General features: G+C 37.1%; 1 protein-coding gene across 1 annotated transcript in view; it reads right to left on the minus strand.

The window, feature by feature from the left end:
- Window positions 1–17,836, minus strand: part of Pxn (Peroxidasin) — a 1,464,583-nt gene that overhangs the window by 615,340 nt on the left and 831,407 nt on the right. The gene's annotated exons all lie outside the window — the stretch shown is intronic.

Genomic DNA, 17,836 nt, shown 5'->3' on the forward strand with positions numbered 1-17,836 from the left:
CGTTTTTCGCGATTACCATTGATATGTTATATTGCCTGCCATTCATTTTTGTGGTTCATGTCGGAAGCGTAGCTAATGTCTGGAAGAGCTAGATCCGTTGTGTAATGCAGTTGTAAGCAACGGTGTGGAGCTTAACTATATAGAACTCAGCAAAAGGGGGAATACCGCAAAACTCGTGACATACCCCGCTTAGTCGTTATTGGGTTGGATGTTTCGTTATACCATTATTGAACTGCATCGATGTCTGCCGACCACTCAGATAACTCGCTGGCCACTTTCTTTAAACTCGGGGAAAGATATGGCGAATATTAGCATTTCGATGCATCACTATGCTGCTAGTTAATAAATGCACAACATTATCGAAGCAAGCAGCCAAAAATACATGCTAACATCAAAGACTTTAGAATACGTAAATATTGCATGTGCTAACTTCAGTGTAAAGTAGCGGAGCGTAACAAAATTCTAATGGGACACATACCATACCATAAACTTTAACACAATTTTTAACATAATTTAAGCACACAAAATATAATAATTTACGTTTTAGAAAGTAAAAATAAAAATTCTGAACAGACTAACTGAATAAAAATATACAAATATTTGTTAATAATAAATACATTCTGCTGTCGTGAGTGGTGAAAGTGTCCCACTGCAATTTTGTGATGCTTGCCTTACACTATTTTTCGCACATGCAACATCTTTGTATTTTAACGTCTTTGTAAACATCAAAGCAAGAACCTATCACATAACATGTAATCATCACCTAAGAGCAGAAGGTATTACTTACACATATACACACATATAACTAGAAGACAAACGTGAATATCATATACAGAAATAAACAAGCAGCTGTTCGAGAAGGCAGTTCTGGAAAAGTCTAGACTTTAGAAGAAATAAGCGAACGAGGTTACTGAGAGTATAAAAGCAAACCAAGCTGAGAAAACACGGTTGATTTTAACACGGTTTAAGTGAAGTACGCGAGTATTTTAATTGTGAAGTATTACTACAGTAGAGTTGTGAGTAAAGAAAATTCGGCTATACTGAATATTTAAGTTATTTATTTGACAGTTCAGCAATAACAACCATAACAGCAGGCGCAGAATAAACAAGAATTACCCAAAATTCGTTAGAATTGGTGTCAGAATTAGGAAAGTTGAATAAATTCCGGAGTTACAGAGGATAACAAGGGCATGGCCTTGTTGAGTGAATTGAAGATCCAAAAACTAAAAAAGGAATTGGAGAACTGTGGATTGAATTGAACCGGCAATAGGTCAGAACTTCAAGCACGGCTACACGATGTTATGGAATCGGAAGGCATTAACGTGGAAGAGTATGATTCCACTCAGATAGCGACGAGACATTACCAAAAATAGAAGAGATAGTGGCTTTTTCAATAAAGATATCGACAAAAATGGAAACCCAGAATGTCATCACATATATCCCTTAACGTGTCATCGCAGCTGGAAGAACAGAAAACATATTTGGCATCCCAAGTGGAATGGCAGGAGACTCGTACAACATCCAAGATGGAATCCCAAGAGACCCCCATTTCATCCAAATTGAAAGCACAGGAGGACTGCTTTTCATTACGGATGGCAAAAATTTCTTTGTAATGGGAAGCACAGGAAGCAAGGATATTAGGGTTGTTTGAAGATCGGGTTTACAGTCTAATAAATTAGAAAAACGCCTTTTTTATTTCATATGGTGCCGACGTTTCGACCTTTTATTGTGGTCTTCTTTAGAGCCTAGTGACAAAATTGTGAAATTAAAATATTACTTATAAAGCCTTGCATTCAACTAAGGGTTAATTCTATTACAGGTATATATATAATTTTTTTTTTTTTTTTAAATTACTGCGTTCTTCTTCGTTAGTTTTAATTATACATTTGTTTGAAGAAATAGTTTTTAAGCAAATAACAGATATACGGAAGATTCTTTAAAATTTTAAAATTATTTAAAACTAGCAGACCCGTCAGACGTTGTTCTGCCCCGAATTTGGTCTACCTGCATACATTTTAATAAGTTCTTCCTCTCTAATTCTGCCCTCCCCTCTTCACTTCTTCTTAATCATTTTATTCACTCCTCCCTCCGTCTTTTTCGCTTCATCTATCTCTATTTTCTTCTCACTACATCTCTTTCTCAGTCTCCTTATCCTTCCCTCTTTTGTCTTCTCTCGAGTTTATCCCATTATTCTTCATCCCTTATTGCCAGTCCCAGAGGGTGGTATGTATTTTGTTCCAGTCCCATTCCGAGTTCCAGACCCACTCCGAGTCTCAGTCCCAATCCTAGTCCTAATCGCTTTCCCAGCCCGTCTCTGGTCTACTTCCCCGAAAAAAGGATCGTAAATACTAATATAAGCAAATTTATATATGCTTCTATGCTTCTTTTGTTGACACAATTTTTATCCGCTTTTATGTGTATTTCTTCTAAAAGCATCCTCTTTCTCCAGTTGTTCTCTCTTGCTAATACCAGCAACGTTGAAAATTTTAAACCAAATAGAACCTGGAATTGAATTCACCTACGAAACAGAAAACAACAATAAGCTGCCATTCTTGGACATGATAATTCATAGGAATACACAAGATGGAACCTTCAACACAGATTGGTATCGCAAGCCCCTTTCATCGGACCGCATCTTAAATTATACATCAATACACCCACTATCCCAAAAGATCAGCACCGCAAAGGGATTAATAAACCGAATTTTCTGTCTTAGCGATCACAAATACCACCAGAAAACAAAATAATAATCAAAGAGATCCTAAAAGCAAATGACTATCCAACAAAATAATATCGAGGTTTATAAATCGTTACCGAACCCCAAACAACAACAACGCGCTAACATCAACTAATACTAATACACAACAACATCGAACAGATGTGAAAACATACGCGATATCATATTTTCCCTATATAACCAAGAACATAACCAGAAAATTCAACGATATTACAAGAAAATATGATTTGCATACAAAAACAGAACCAACGTTGGACAATTATACAACAAAATGAAAGATAAAATACCACAAAAAAAAAGAAAAAAACGTTGTTTATAAAATAGATTGCATCGATTGTCACAAAAAGAGGTGTTACACAGGCACCACATCTCAACATCTATACAAACGTTTGAACCAACATAGCAATGATGTTGAAAAACGAAGAATAGAACAAAGCGCACTTGCTCACCATGCTATTTGGACACAAATTTGACTTCAACAATGCCAAGGTATTAGCAAGAGAGAACAACTGGAGAAGAGGATGCTTTTAGAAGAAATACACATAAAAGCGGATAAAAATTGTTTCAACAAAAGAAGCATAGAAGCGAAGTCCATCAGCGACATCTATGCGCGCATCCTCAAGTGACATCAGCAATCAATGAACCGTCAACAAACAAGCATAAAGAAAACGTCAAACTCATGTATATGTATACAAGTAGTTGTGCTTACTTATATTCATGTTTTTATTTACTTGATCATTTTGCTTTATTTTAAATAATTTTAAAATTTTAAAGAATCTTCCGTATATCTGTTATTTGCTTAAAAACTATTTCTTGACCGTTTTCCACACTATTTTTGATGCAGAAAACAAACAAATGTATAATTAAAACTAACGAAGAAGAACGCAGTAATTTTTAGTAAGTTTGAAAAAAAATTATATATGTACCTTAGAGTGGCCATTATTTGTATGGAACATTTTTTTTTTGAAATTTTTAAGGTCTTACCCCCTGAAATGGTTACATGTAAGGAGCAAATAATCCTCACAAAATTTTGACTTAATTGACCAACGTAAACTCGTGCCACAAACGTGCTGAAATAATGATCCAAGCCATTTACCACTTTTGGGTGCTGATATGAAGGTGATTCAACAGACATATGTATATGTTTACATATTACAGAAATTAGATCCTATTAACTTTTCATTTGATGATTCAGCAATTTACCTAAAAATGTACCCGATAATTCTTCATCTACATTTCTAAATTCATACAAATCCATAATAAGCGTAAAGTCAGTCTGTGGCGCTTTCGTAGAAAGTTGACATAAAAACCAATACTCCACATAAATTTTTACTATGTAGATTAGAGTGGCCCTTATTTGTATGGGAAAAAAAATTTCAAATTTTTAAGGTCTTACCCCCTGAAATAGTTACATATAAGGAGTAAATAACCCTCACAAATTTTTGACTTAATTGACCAACGTAAACTCGTGCCGCAAACGTGTTGAAATAATGGACCAAGCCATTTACCACTTTTGGGTGCTGATATGAAGGTGATTCACAGATATATATGTTTACATATTACGGAAATTAGATCCTCTTAACTTTTCATTTATTTAACACCAATAATTCATGTACATATAGGTAAACAAATGTATAAAATAATTACCTTAAATCCTGCTGAAGCTTCATTGAAAGCGTTTGTTTTTGATAATTTGGATACTTTTTTCTGTAATCAGACACAACTTGTATGATAACCTGTTTCTGATCTTCATCCGTGCTCATCTTGGAGTTATACTCTTCGATCAATCGTACCCCTCTCTCAGCTGTGTCATTTACAACCTTAATTTTTTTAGCAATTTTTTTTGCCTCTCTATACAATTTATTCTACTCCCATCCGAAGGCTGATTCATTTAAAAAAGAGGCACTTATACCAAATCGATTAAAAAAGAATTTTGATGCTGGACAAGTAAACTGATGCAGTCCTTTGTTTATAACGTCTGTTACATCCGAACGTGTAATCATTACTCTTTTAGGTGGCCGCATTTCTTCTTCCGGTTCAACTACATTATTTATGTTTGTTCGCATCTTCTCCTTCATTTCAAAGCCAATTTCATCATCAAATAAGGAAAATTCCATTGCTTCAGGACTTAGATACCATAGATGATTCAGCAATTTACCTGAAACTGTACCCGATAATTCTTCACCTACATTTCTAAATTCACACAAATCCATAATAAGCGTAAAGTACTGTGTGTGGCGCTTTCGTAGAAAGTTGACATAAAAGCCAATACTCCACATAAATTTTTACTATGTAGATTAGAGTGGCCCTTATTTGTATGGAAAAAAAATTTCAAATTTTTAAGGTCTTACCCCCTGAAATGGTTACATGTAAGGAGCAAATAATCCTCACAAAATTTTGACTTAATTGACCAACGTAAACTCGTGCCACAAACGTGCTGAAATAATGATCCAAGCCATTTACCACTTTTGGGTGCTGATATGAAGGTGATTCAAGAGACATATATGTTTACATATTACAGAAATTAGATCCTATTAACTTTTCATTTGATGATTCAGCAATTTACCTAAAACTGTACCCGATAATTCTTCATCTACATTTCTAAATTCACACAAATCCATAATAAGCGTAAAGTCAGTCTGTGGCGCTTTCGTATAAAGTTGACATAAAAACCAATACTCCACATAAATGTTTACTATGTAGATGCAAAGGTCACGTAACGCTGAAGAAGTAGAAGCATTCATCTTAAATTCAGTTCTAAATAGATATATTTTTAACGTATAAATGGCCTTGGATATCCACCGAGTGTGATGCATTGCTCCTGGGTATTTAAAGCTTATATTTTTCTTTGGAAATTCGCCCAAGAAAATCAAACAAAGTACAGAAAATTCTTCATAATCATTTCGAGTAAAATTTTGTATGGATCTCAAAAACTCCACTATCGTGCATTTATCCACATTGAAAATATCAGATATTTGTTTTTCTTCAACTCCAGGTAAGAATTTGCTTTTGTCAATATTTGACCAGGCATCTTGAAATCTTTTAAACAATGGAACATTGGGACCGGACGATTTGGGAAGTTTACACTCAAAAGCTGCTCTTAACAATATTTCACTTATATGATGTCTACAGGGATGGTAAAGAAGTTGTCTTTCTAGCAGGCACCAGTGTTGGTGGCAGTTGTGTCGAAACAACAACCTTTACAGAACTATCCAAACCGCAGTCAGACAAGGCGTGAGAGACAGCTTCTGCTTACATTTTCTCAGTACCATTTTCAAGAGACGGCACATATAGAATTTGTTCTATATCCCCATTAGTTATAACAATCGGAAGTCTATCAACTATTTCACGACCCATTAATCCAGGTAAAAGCTTTCCATATCAGTGAACTACTGCCGCATTCAGATCAATGTTATTGAACATCTTTTTTATTTTTTCAGCATTTTTCTTTCGAATTGCCCGCCGGCAACTTTGAAGGGATGTTCTATTTAACACCAAAGTATTGAAATCATGGCCCAACGCATCAGCAATAGCGGAAATTAAGTCCATTGCTTCTCTATCACTTATTTGACACTTGTCTAGGGCACAAATTACACGTTCATTGATCACCTGCTTTCTGCCGCGTCTTCTTTGTGGAACATATTCCTCAATTTTTCTATCTAATGGTTTTCTGACACAAATGTTTGCCTTACTTTCGCTTGTATCATAAAGGTCAACTTCTTCAGCTAAAAAATTGTATTGCGTCATAATCAGAATAAGACTTATTTGTCACAGAAAGCCGATAAAACTTACCTGACTCCTCCAATATTTGATTCTACCTCTCATTATTTTCTATAATTTCAGCTTGCTCTTGCTTTGCTAGTTCATGGTCAATTCCGTGCATATAACCTGGACGTCCCTTTTCCCTCTGTTTTTATAAACTCAATGTCCTTTTTATTTTTCATTGAACTTAAAGCATTTTTCGAAGCGATGTCAAAAAGATCGTCAAGTTCACTAACAAACTTAGATTCCTTCTCTTTTTGCATCACGGACTTTTTGTCTGGAGGCTTGAAAGAAAATTTTTGGATATTCCTACATTCGTCATACAAAAGTTTCAATTTTGGAATACAATTATATTCACTTTGAGTAGGTATCATTGCTTTTTCCCAAAATAGCAAAGCTTCTCGTATCGCTAACCTCGCACTGTCCTGCAATTTAGATTTTACAACTCTTAAGTTAAAAAATAATACTTTCAGTACTTGTCTTTTTGATGGTAATTTGCTACCAATAATTTGGGAAGAAAATGTTCCTATAAACAATATCTCCCAATCTTTGCGCAAATTTCTTCGTGAAGATTTAACAAAAGCCATTTTATCTTTCAACGCGCGCAATTTAAGTCTCACAACAACGCGAACTGAGCAACGACTGAAAGTTGATTCCTTATAAAGAGCTCAACGTTTGTTTTGTATGCAGTGTTACCATTTTGGTAGAAATCTGCCAATATTGGTAAAAAAAATATAATTTTGTAGAAAGATCAGATATTTTTTGCAATTTTACAAAAAGAATATTACAATAAGTTTATACGACATGGATTAAAAAAAAGCTGTTTTCTGGAATTAACCCATTAATGCCCGGCATCAAATCTCCCGGCAGGAATACCTTTTTACACAGTTAATTAATTTTTGGATAAATAATATATTAAACACAAAAAAGTATTTTTTTTCCAATTTCCAGCAAACGGGTGTTCCCACAAGGCGTTCAGGGGCATTTTAAATCTGAAACTGATTAACTCACTTGCGTTCTAAGCAGTTTATGTCATAGTTTTAGCAACATTATGTCTTCGAAGTTTAAAATGCAGTTTCCGATATTTGAAGAGGTGTACTCGTATGGGTACAATGGGCGTTAATAGGTTAACTGATATATAGGTACGGCTAGATTTTTTCCAAATTTGAAAGTTTTTTTTACATGAATGGTAGATCTTTTTTCTTTACAGGCACCCCTGTTTGCCTGCACAACAGCGAAACGTTTGCTTGACTAGCCAAAGCAGCACTTACTAGAAGTGATCCTGCCAATGCTCGAACTTCGGGCCGTTTGTGGCACGGGTTAGAGTTGCTCAATCTGGTGGAAATTTTTAGGGAACTCTTTTTTTATCACATACAACCATTTCAGGGGGTAAGACCTAGACATTTCCGATTCCGCAAAATAAGGGCCACTCTAATGTACCGGTAATATAATTAACCCTTAGTTGAATGCAAGGCTTTATAAGTTTTAAATGTTTTAGAAGTCCTTTTGACCGAACCAGTTAAGTGAATGAAAAAGATAAACGCACAAAAGAAAACATTTTTAATTAACATTTGAACAATTCGCTTTTATGGAAAGAAAATTTTATTGAAGTGCTTCTTTTATAAACGTCACATTTCAACTGTAGTTAACGAAGTTAAAAATAGTAAAATAGAATACAGAAAAAGGGTTGCCATCTTTGTTTCGACAATGGATAATTTCAATACTCCCACTCATTGTTGTAAACAAAATCGGCGACGTTCTCTTATGATGTCATCTCCATCAAATTGCACAAGTATTTATGACGATTCTTATTCAATGCTTTCGTAAATATATCCGCGATCTGCTCATCAGTATTTATATATACTAAGTTGAATTGACCATCTTGAAATTTTTCTCGGATAAATTGGTACTGGACATCGATGTGCTTGGTCCTTTTATGAAAGACGGGATTCTTAATTAAACGAATTGCGATTTGATTGTCCATATATAGTGTTGTTTTTAGTTTTGGTTCATACAACAAACTAATTAAAAAACGTTTAAGCCAGATAAGTTCCTTGATTGCCTGACAAGCCGCCACATATTCATAAATCCCGATGATCGTTATTGTCTTATTCTTTCGCCGAATGAAAACGCATGAGTCTGAATCACTTTGTGTGAAATCAAATTTGCAAAGAAATGACGTAAATTTTTCATTCCAACATCGTGATGCCTGTTTCAGTCCATATAAACTTTTGATCAGCGTGCATACGCGTCCACTGTTGTCATTATAGCCGACTGCCTGCTTCAAAAAAACGTTTTCTTTCAGCTCACCGTACAAAAATGCAGTTTTAATGTCGAACTGCATTAGTCGCATTTTATTCATTGCCGCTAGAGACAGAATTGCACGAATCGATGTATATTTGACGACAGGACTAAAAGTCTCTTCGTAATCGACATCGTATTGCTGAGTGAATCCACGAATCACAAGACGCGCTTTATATCTCTCAATTGAGCCATCAGTATTTTCTTTGATTTTAAACACCCAACGAGTATCAATAATTTTCTGATCATCTAGTGGCTCTACCAAATCCGATGTGTGATTCTTGATCAATGAATTAAACTCCTAATCCATTGCACTATTCCATTGTTGTGCATCGTGTGAGTTCATTGCCTCTTCAAATATTTTTGGTTCAAGAAAAATATCATTATTATCAGCTGATTCAACGACGATTTCACCTGAAGCATTTTCAGACACTTCTTCATCATCAGTATCAATGTCATCCCGAAGTACAAATTTTTTTGATACTTGCTCATTAAAACGGACATTACAGCTGAGAAATATCTTTCTGTTGTTCGGATCAAATAGTCGAAAGTTTTTGGTTGTGGGCTCAAATCCAATCAAAAATACTTTCTTCGCTTTTGGATCCCACTTTTGTCGACCCGCTTGTTTTGGAACTTGAACAAAACATTCTGTTCCAAATATTTTGATGTGAGCCAAACATGGTTTTCGACCAAACCATTTTTCATAAGGTGTACTCCCTGGACACTTGGTATTTGTTGTGCGGTTCAATAAATACGTTGTTGTACAAACAACTTCAGACCATAGATATTTTGGTAAACCACTAGCAATAAGAATAGTTCTTGCACATTCTTGAATTGTTCGATTATCACGCTCAATGCTCCCATTTTGCTCTGGAGTATACGGTGCAATATATTCGATTTGAATACCTTCATTTCTTAACAGTTTCTTGACTTCTTCGTTGACAAATTCTGTACCGTTGTCGGAACGAAAAAAATTAATTTGGAAACCAAAAGCCTTCTTTTTTCTTATTGAATTGATGTTGACGTGGCCCAATCGACAATGCCACTGCTCGAGCGAAAGAGCTGCAACATTTGCAACTTCATATGTACGTACACGAAATTGTGTATTTGTTTCATTGTATTTGTTTCATTTTATCACGCTTACATAGTGCAACTATTTTACGCTGTTGATCAAGTATTTTGCAACCACCACTTTCAAATAAAACTTGAAAACTTTTATCTGGCATAATTATTGTCGAAAAAAAATTTTCACCAAGTTCTGAAACATACATCACGTTTTCAAGACGACGCTGCTCCCACTGATTGTTTACCTTCGCATCTATAAGAATGGTACCAATTCCATGAATCTGGACACGATGACGATCGGCTAATTTTACTTGACCACTATGTTCTCTTAGCTCTGAGAACCACTCACGATGAAGTCATGTGACTTGTTGCACCTGAATCAGCACACCAGTAATCTGGATTTAATTCGTTTGATTTGTCCGAATATACTACTGTACACCATGCCAGTTCGTTTTTATTTGCAGTTTCATTCCTAGTCGACGAATTTGTTTTCTGTGGACAGTTTTTATCTTTGCCCAATGGCCCATTTGACCACAAGCATTGTATTTCGTTCTCTTCTTCAATTCATCAACATTTGACTTTGGCTTGAAATCTTTTTTGGAGTCTTTGTGTTTGTTGTGTTTAAATCTAGCAACAAATGCCGCATCTGACGAATCATTCTGTTCATTGTTCATTCGATTCAAATTATCCTCCTCTAATTGCAAAGATGCCATAAGCGTATCAATTGTACGAGTTTCTTTTGTATTATAACAAACAGTTTTATAGTTGTTGAACTTTACAGGCAAACTACTAATAATACGCACCATCTTCAATTTGTCAGACAGGTTTTCACCCCGTTGCTCAATCTCTGATGCTAATTGATTTGCTTTGGCTACGTACGAAGCGACAGTTTCATCATCCTTCATCTTGAGTGTAAAATATTCTTCATACAAAGTCATGGCACGAATTTCCGCATTTTTTTCGTACACACTTTCCAATTTGTCCATCCTTTCTTTAGCGGTTTTGCATGTTAGAGCAAGATTTGCGCATTTTAAGGTAGTGAAATTAGATTTTACCTCACGCGACGATGCTTTCTTTGCTCTGTAACACAGCAATTATTTCCACATGCTCTATTTTATTTACGCTACGACGAGACGACTTTTTTTTCTTAATGTGCGCGCAACTTTATACAGTCCGACGACTTGGCTCAGTTGTTTTAATTTCTTTTAATTTATTCACTGAAGCTCTCTGGGCACATAACCTTTTAAATGTTTTAGAAGTCCTTTTGACCGAACCAATTAAGTGAATAAAATAGATAAACGCACAAAAGAAAACACGTTAAATTAACATTTGAACAATTCGATTTTTTGGAAAGAAAATTTTATAGAAGTGCTTCTTCTATAAACGTCACATTTCAATTGTAGTTAACGAAAGTAAATAGTAAAATAGAATACAGAAAAAGGGTTACCATCTTTATTTCGACAATGGATAATTCCAATAATAAGTAATATTTTAATTTCACAATTTTGTGACTAGGCCCTGAAGAAGACCACAATAAAAGGGCGTTTTTCTAATTTATTAGATGTAAACCCGATCTTCTAACAACTCTAATTACAACAAAACAGTCGGTAGTACAAAATGAAGCCAGGATATCATCAAAGCTGGAGACACTGTACACAAAAATGTTACAACTATAGGACAAAATAATGCCGAAATAGAAGCGTTAAAAGGATGAAGTCAGGAGATGCAACTAAATCGCCTAGTTGTTTCAGCAAGCAATCCCAAGGTAAAAACTCTGTCTTTTGACGGCTCTGTTCCTTTCCAGGTATTTAAGCTTCAATTTAAAGAGACATCAGCAGTGAACAACTGGAATACTGAAGATGAAGTTGCTGCACTGTTCGTTTCACTGAAAGGGCCTGCAGTTGACCATTCCAGAGGGCGAACGGAACAGTTATGAAGCGTTGATGGCCGCTGGCGGGGGACGTTACGAAAGCGAGTATAGGAAAGAGATATGCTAAATTGAGTTGCAATACGGCTACCAAAAAGCGAATGAGACTTTGCGCGAGCTTGCATCGGATATCGAAAGGCTGGCCCATCTAGCAAATACGGACGCACCAGTGGAGCTTTATAAATGGCAAACGGGATGTCGAAAGGAAGCGAGCTACATATGTAAACCCAAAGCAAACATTTGTTGGAACGGTATCCTATGCACTGATTCAGGAAACATCCTCATCCCGTGGAAGTGGAAAGGCGGTGATGGTGCCATCAAATGCCATACCATGTGGAAGGCCAGTGCATATTGCACGTTATTGTAGCACTAGTCCAAATAGTTCGAACAATGTGGGTGGTCGTAAACGCAGAGCGGAACAAATCTCCACTTAATTTCGCAATTGATTGCCCCAGAATCCCTTTTTCGCAAATTGGAGGAAGGTCGAGCAATATTCCAGTCGGAGGACATGTGGATGGAAAGGAACCTTTATTGACTGTAGATAGGGGTGATTCTCATTCCATCATTCGATCTGATTTAGTCAGCTAAAAGATAAGACCATTGCATGGAACAAGATTGCGCACAGTCACTGGAGAGGATACTCAGGTAATAGGAGAAGCAGCATATGAAGTAGCGATTGGGAACGTCAAGGTAGTACACAATTTCATAGGGGCTGTGATTGGTGTTTAGTGGACTTATTAATCGACCAAGGCAGCAAAATCAACATGCAAAGCAAGACGATACGATTAAGCACATTGATGGGCCACTTTATTTCGTCTACAAGAAAGGCTACAGCAGTAAACGAGTGATGGTGGAGGAGAGTCATCAAATACCATCAAAATCTGAAGTAGTAATCTGGCCTAAGGTCGAGCGAGATTATGGGACAAACAAATTGTGCGTTGTCGAGGCGAATAAATCAATATGGCAAATACAACTGTAGGAAAAACCCTGGCTATGACGAAACAAGACGCACGTTTTCCGGTAAGAGTACTCAATGAGTTTAAATCACCACTCAGCTTTACCATAGGGAAGATGCCAAGCGGCTAAAGTAGAAATTAATTGCGAACAGCTCTCTGAAAACGTTTCAACTAGCAAAATTGATCAAGGAAAGATGACATCACGGAATGGACGAAGGGGCTAGGGGAAAACTCCCAGAGTAAGGCAAAACCACTTCTCCTAAAGTACACTAACATATTTGACCAGGATGGTTCCAAACAAGGATGCTCCAACAGTGTGCAATATCAAATTGGCACTGGAGATGCAAGGCCAGTCCGTCAAGCTTCTCGCAGGGTTCCGTTGGCCAAGCGTGAAGTTGTGAGTCAAATCATATAAGAAATGAGCGACTGGGGCGTAATCAAATCGCCAGCTAGTGCATGGAGTTCACCGGCAGTACTTGCGAAAAAGAAGGATGGAAAATGTGGTTTTGCGTGGACTACCGAAAGTTGAACGACATTACGAAGAAGGACACCCATTGCCAATAATTTACGACACTCTGGCCTCGCTATCTGGTACAAAATGGTTTTCCACACTGGACTTTAAAAGTGGAGGTAAAAGAGGAAGACACGGAGAAAACAGCCTTCAGTGTCGGAGATGTTGAGAATTTACACCGCGGCCTTTGGACTTTGTAAGGCACCAGCTACTTTTGAGAGACTCATGGATCAGGTATTGAAAGGATTACATTGGAAATCATGCTTGTATATCTAGACAACATCTTTGTATTGGGAAAGAGTTATGATTGACATTTTATAAACTGGAGGGGGTTCTCCAGCGAATAGCTGGTGTCTGAACCCCATTCCCAAAAAATGCTCACTGTTTATAAAGGAAGTTACAGCTGATTTGTACCAAACTTTGCCAGCATAGCCGATAGCCTTCACGAGCTTACAAGAAAACATAAAGCTTTTGAATTTAAGAAGGAGCAAGAAGTGGCTTTCCAAACATCGAAAATGCATTTGTGCACTGCCCCAATGACTGGTTACAGGTCAAGGAAGTTTCCCATTACAGCCGATCAAATGGAAACCAGAGAGTAACTATTTTGTTACACGGAGACAGATGTTGGTATTCGTAGCGTGCATTAAAGATTTTTGAAAGGACCTCTACGAGCAGCGATTCCGTCTCAATACAGATCACGCAGCGTTTAAATGCCTTCTGCAGTTCCGCAATCCAGAAGGTCAATTGGCACGGTGGATCGAGCGACTACAAAGCTATTGGTTTTCCATTGAGCATCGAAATGGTAGCACCCATGGGGATGCTGATGAACAGTCACCAGGACCATGTATTTTGGAATGCAAACACTGTTCGAAAGCTGAGGCTAAGGAAAACATCATAGATGTACGGCTTATGAGAATAACGTGTACGAATGAAAGGGACATGGAACAAATAAGGAAGTGTCCGCTGGAAGATATAGATCTGTCGAACAGTTTACAAGTGATATCCGGTTGCCTAGGCCGAATATGTGAGAGAAAGTATGGTCAATGTAAGAGAAAACTGATAGTTGTTCCAAGGAGAACGATTTCTGATGTTGTCAGTAAGCTACATAACGGTCGAAATGGAGATCATCTTGGAATCACGAAGGTGCTCGAAAATATGAAGCAGATATTCTATTGGCTTGGTTGCCGTCAGTCGGTCACTAAGGTATGCAAACTCAAAGTCATGGCCAGATAAAGCAGTATAACACAGATTCACCATTTGAAAGGATTGCCATGGATGTTTCAGGTGGAATACCTACTAGCAACTGCGGAAACAATTACGCACTGGTGGTTTTGGATAATTTCAGCAAATGGCCAGAGGTATCCGATCCCAAAACAAGAAGCGGAAACAACAGCTGAAGTATTTAACAAACAATTGGAAGCTATGGTGTACCTATGGAGTTACATTCTAGTCAAGGTAGGAATTGTGGATCAACTGTGTTCCAAGAAATTTCTAAGACATTGGAGATTCGAAAAACTCGAACAACTGCATTGCATCCTCAGCCCGATTATATGGTGGAACGTTTCAAAAGAACTTTGGAGGAGCACTTGTGGAAAATAGTGAACAAGTTCCATATAGAGTGTGATACACACATATCAATATTCTTGATGGCTAACCGATCGGAATTGCACGAGACAACGGACCAAATTCCCGAAAAGGTAATTTTTTGCCGCCTTCGACTGCCAGCTGCCTTGATGTTAGGGATAAATGCGGATGCCAATAATTCCACTAATATCTTGGAAAAAGAAATGAGAGAAATACACGATCGGGTAAGCAAGTGAACTAGGATTATGAGTGACAAGATGAAATCCAGATATGATAAAGCACTTAATTCGGAAAGTTTTCTGGAAGGAGATTTGGTGCTGTTATACAACCCACAAAGAGAGAAAGGTTTGTCCCCGAAACTTTTGTGTAACTGGGAAGGCCCATACGAAGTTTTAAAACCATTTTGTATACCACATACAAACCATTGACAAATAGCGAAACAAAATGAAGGTTGTTCATTTGGAAAGGCTAGTAGCGGTTAGATCGGGAAATTTGTTTGATCGGGGCGATCAGACTTAGGTGGAGGACAGTTAGCGTTTCAATACACCACTACGCTACTAGTAAATAAATGCACAACATTATCAAATAAAGACGAAGACGAAAGACACATCATGTAATCATCACCTGAGAGCAGAAGTTATTACTCACATATATACACGCATATAACTAGAAGACAAGCGTAAATAGAAATGAGAAATAAACAAGCAACTGTCGGGAAAAGGCCACACCTTAGGGGAAAGAGGCGAACGGGGAAACTAAGAGTATAAAAGCAGCGCAAGCTGAGGAGGAATCAATCAATTTAATTTTAACACGTTATAAGCGAAGTACGGGAGTATTGTAATTGTGAAGTACTTCTACAGAAGAGTTGTGAATATTTGATTTATTTATTCGACACTTCAGAGATTCGAACTATAACAGAGCAGGTGCAGAATAAACATGAATTGACGTTTCGTTAAATTATCGTTCGCTAAGCGCCAATATTACTGACGTGTGTTCCTTCATTTAATATGCAGTTTATCTGAGCTTAAATGACATTTACGGCGGTGGTGCTGTGAATTTTTCAGAAGCCATAAAATAAGGGAGCAGAATGGTTTCCCATGTTTAAGTCACTGACGGCCAGTGACGAATCACGGGTTTGTCGCCATAAGAACTTTTTCCTCAAAAAAATAAAATTTTTGCAAAAAACAAAAGAAAATTTATTTAATACGTTTGGAAGTTTTCTTCGTTATTATTAAAATTCATTTAATAAATTGAAGAAAAAATGTCTGCCTATTGCAAAGAATCCCTCCAATGTTAATCTTCTGACCGGTAATATTTAAATGTATTTTGCTTACGTGCGGAGAATTAAAATCTGCCTTAGAAGAAGCATAATGATAAAGTCTATAGGACCTATGGCGGCCACCGTGGTGTGATGGTAGCGTGCTCCGCCTATCACACCGTATGCCCTGGGTCCGCACCCCGGGCAAAGCAACATCAAAATTTTAGAAATAAGGTTTTTCAATTAGAAGAAAATTTTTCTAAGCGGGGTCGCCCCTCGGCAGTGTTTGGCAAGCGCTCCGGGTGTATTACTGCCATGAAAAGCTCTCAGTGAAAACTCATCTGCCTTGCAGATGCCGTTCGGAGTCGGCATAAAACATGTAGGTCCCGTCCGGCCAATTTGTGGGGAAAATCAAGAGGAGCACGACGAAAATTGGAAGAGAAGCTCGGCCTTAGATCTCTTCGGAGGTTATCGCGCCTTACATTTATTTTTTTTATTTATTTATAGGACCTTTTTCCTCAAAACAATAACATTTTTGCAAAAAACAAAAGAAAATTCATTTAATACGTTTGGAAGTTTTCTTCGTTATTATTAAAATTCATTTAATAAATAGAAGAAAAAATGTATTTGCCTATTGCAAAGAATCCCTCCAATGTTTATCTTCTAACCGGTAATATTTAAATGTATTTTGCTTACGTGCGGAGAATTAAAATCTGTCTTAGAAGAAGCATAATGATAAAGTCTATAGTACGAGCATTTTATGGAAAATCGAAAATTTTCGGCAATTTCCAAATTGCTTTCCTTATTAAATTTCAATGCCAACATATTTAAAGTATATCATACCTCAACGTACTATGGGAGAAAAATTAAATATTAGTATCGACTTGGGAAATGTAACGACAGCCTGTCTCCATACTGGCCTAACTGAGTGGCAGAGTGTATATGCGTCTATGTGTTTATGTGTTTTGTGTCCAGGTCCGTGCCTTAGCCGCAATGTTGCCATCAACATAACATTAACATAATAACATTAACATTGACAACATTGTACCGATAATGAACACAATGTTGCAGCGGAAGTAAAATGTTGCGCTTGGCATCATGCTGGGATAATAAATAAAATGTCACCATGCTGCTAATAACTTAGCAGCATCGATGAATGCCATACACCTATGTGTTTGTTTCGTTCTGTGTTATGTACGTGGAGGTGTATTTGTGCAAGGCTATGAGCGTGTGAATGCATCAGTGTGAGCGGTCAAGGCACGAACCAATTGTATCTGTGTAGGTGTTCGTTGTGTGGAGCGGTAAGCGTATGAATGTATGAGTGCATGATTGTATAGATGGAAAATACGGGAAAGCCGAAAAGAAAGGTTGACATGTAATGGTAAAAATTTTCCGTTTCTGGCTAACGTTCCTTACCACGGCGGTAGTTATAAAAGGGAACAACGTTAGGCAACGGGCCAAAGTATTATTTTATCGGTGGCAGTGAGTGTAAAGGAAAGTGGTTAACACAAAGAAAAAAAAAAAATTGTTAAAATCTTTAAATAATCCAAGTTTTTAGTGCGCGCTTCAAAACGAAGTACTAGCCGTTTTGCTAAATTTTGTAACCAAGTAGCTTCTTTTTAATTGTGTAGTGCGCGGCGAAAAGTGTCTCGCGACCGCTAGAACCAGGCAAATCTGGTTTGTCAGCTAGCTCCCGATCCTGACCGTTGCAGCAAAAATAAATTAGACCACAAAG

Source organism: Eurosta solidaginis, chromosome 5 (assembly GCF_040869045.1).
Source record: "Eurosta solidaginis isolate ZX-2024a chromosome 5, ASM4086904v1, whole genome shotgun sequence".
Classification (NCBI taxonomy): domain Eukaryota; kingdom Metazoa; phylum Arthropoda; class Insecta; order Diptera; family Tephritidae; genus Eurosta; species Eurosta solidaginis.